This window comes from Mchenga conophoros, linkage group LG3 (assembly GCF_057382185.1).
Source record: "Mchenga conophoros isolate Kocher_MC1m ecotype Shallow Benthic linkage group LG3, M_conophoros_male_GT1.1, whole genome shotgun sequence".
Lineage (NCBI taxonomy): Eukaryota > Metazoa > Chordata > Actinopteri > Cichliformes > Cichlidae > Mchenga > Mchenga conophoros.
The window spans coordinates 13,912,509-13,915,250 of NC_140528.1; the positions used below are offsets into that span (position 1 = coordinate 13,912,509).

The following is a 2,742-nucleotide window of genomic DNA, read 5'->3' on the forward strand; positions in this document are numbered from 1 at the left end:
CTAGTTACCCACTCTGGAATTAAGCCACACAGCTGTGACGAGTGTGGGAAGGGTTTTACTGAGAAGGCTGAACTAAAACAGCATCAGGTCATCCACACTGGAGAGAGACCGTTCAGCTGTGACTTGTGTGGAAAGTCTTTTTCCTTGAAGCGTTACCTAAAACAACACCAACTCATCCACAGTGGAGTTAAAGCGTACAGCTGTGATCAGTGTGGCAGAGCTTTTACTCACAGTAGCAACTTACAGAAGCATCTAGTTACCCACTCTGGAATTAAGCCATACAGCTGTGACATCTGTGGAAAAACTTTCAGCCAGAGAGGGTACCGAAATACACACCTACGCATTCACACCAGACATGATGTGTACTGCTGTGAACAGTGTGGCAAATACTTTACAACAGACGCACACTTACAACAACACATGTTTACCCACACTGAGGAGAGACCTTATCAATGTGACCTGTGTGAGAAGACTTTTAAATCTCCACATGACCTGAGACGACACCAACAGATCCACACCAGAAAGAGACTCTACAAGTGCAGCTACTGTGAGGTATGTATTTATATTGTTATCTTGTCATTTTAGCCTGACTGTTTGGAACAACTCTGCTCATTAAACTGTGTTAGCATGTTAGCAATTCTACTGCATGGAAAAGCAGCTCTGAGTGATTATTCAGATTTTCCTTTCAGTTATGATTTTAGTATTACTGTAGTATTATGGTGGTAGTATTGTAGTTATTGCAGCCCAGTAAACTGAGTGTGTTAACTGAAACAGTCAAATGTAGTTGGACATCTGCAGAGATGCTCTTTATTTCAGGCGACGTTCAGGATACAAATGTTGAAGGACTGACTTACACTGTCTTTGTGTCTTTGTTTAGAAGCAGAGCGACACAGATGGATCCAGTTCTCAACCCTGTCATCACTGTGGTGGTGGGAAAGACTTTCATTGTGACCTCTGTGGAAAAACTTTCAGTCAGCAAAAGACCCTAAAACTACATCAACGTAGACACACTGGAGACAAACTGAAATACTGCAAAGAATGTGGGAGAAGCTTCACCACATCAAGTGAGTTAAAACAACATGAACTGATTCACAGTGGGGTTAAAAAGCACCTCTGTGATCAGTGTGGGTCATCCTTCACCACTGAAGGTCAGCTTAAATCACACAAAGGAGTCCACACAGGAGAGAAACCACACAAGTGCAGACACTGTGAGAGAAGCTTCTCACAGTCAGGTCATCGTAACAGGCATGAACGTGCACACATGGAAGGAAACTACAGCTGTGACCAGTGTGACAAGAGCTTCAGGAATCTCAGTTCATACTCTGCACACAAACGATCCCACGTTACTAATAAACTGTTTCACTGTTACCAATGTGCCCAAACATTCACCTCATTGTCTGCTCTGTGCAAACATCAGCGCGATCACTCAGGGCTGAAATCACTCCCATCACTGGATCACAGTGAATCTGAAGACACAGAAAGATCCTCTGGTTTCCTCTGGTCAGACTCAAAAAGCTTGAGATCAGGCTCCATAGAGTTCAGATAGAATCATTTAAACTTGTGTTGAACTGAACTGGTTGCTGGGCTGAACTTCTACATAATACAGATCTACATGGGATCTTCTTTTCTGTTGTTTTACTGAGTCAGTTTTGTCCTTTTTTCTCTGTCCTGGTTTTGCTCGTCTGTAAATGATTGAAACTCAGTCAAATAGTTCATTGTTCTCCAGCAAAACGTTTTGGAAACTCATGTTTAACCTTTAAAACTCTGACATGTTTTAGCACACAAGGCTTCATCGGGGAGTTCACTCATGATTGGACCATGAGAACAAAGGTTTTTAGTTCTTTCAAAGAGAGTCTTGGAGATGTTTGATGTTTCTGTTTTTCTGAAACCACCTGAAAGAAAAACTATTTTTCTTGCTTTATGTAGTGTGGAAGTTTTTAATGTTTCTTCATCTGTGATGTTCTTGAATGTGTTCACGTGAAGATGGTACAAATAAACTGTCCTTTCAGCTTTAGCTCCTAATTTATTCATTATTTATGGATGTAGCACAGCAGCAGTCTCTTGATTAACACATGGAGGGCTCGGGATCTGATGGTGTCGTCTCCCTAATTTGCCCACTCAGTAAATCTCACTCATGGCCAAGAAATTGAAATAAACCTTGTTTCCCTGCTGGATAGTGATCCACTGTAACTCTGCTCCTCCTTCCTGTTTAGGATTTCTGTGGCTGAAGTAAAATTCCCTCCATCCATCACTTATCCCAGCTAACCCAAAGTGAAATAAAGTTTTGCTCGTCTTAAAAAAGCATTACAATAATGGGCATTACCAATGCAAACTGAATGATACAGAAGATGAAAGAAGAGACTTTGATCAGTTAATAAAGCTCATGATCTGGATTCATTGTGGCTGCTACACAGATACTTCTGGGTCACTTCTCTCAGTTAGGAACCTTCCTCACCAAACTGACTGTTGGACCACACCCCTGGTTTCATGAGAAATTGTTTCAGCCATGATTTCTCTTCCTGTATTTCAGAGTAAAGACTGAAGTGACAAATGGAAGCATGTTTAAAAAACACAATGTGAGAGAGACGTTGAGGTCCTTAGAAGTTACCCTGGGTTTTTCTGTCACCCTGCTAGATGTTACACACCTTGTTATTGGACTGATTTCTACTGCTGGACTACTCCTGCGGAGAGTAACAATACTCTTACTAATTAGCTCCCTTTCACACCTTTGGGGATATTTAT

General features: G+C 41.5%; 1 long non-coding RNA gene across 1 annotated transcript; it reads left to right on the plus strand.

Annotated features, from left to right (window-relative positions):
* The first annotated feature begins 491 nt into the window (after positions 1-491).
* Positions 492-981, plus strand: LOC146577346 (uncharacterized). Its single transcript, XR_014891650.1, has 2 exons — positions 492-552; positions 878-981. It is a non-coding gene; the product is annotated as an uncharacterized LOC146577346 (long non-coding RNA).
* The last annotated feature ends 1,761 nt before the right edge of the window (positions 982-2,742 follow it).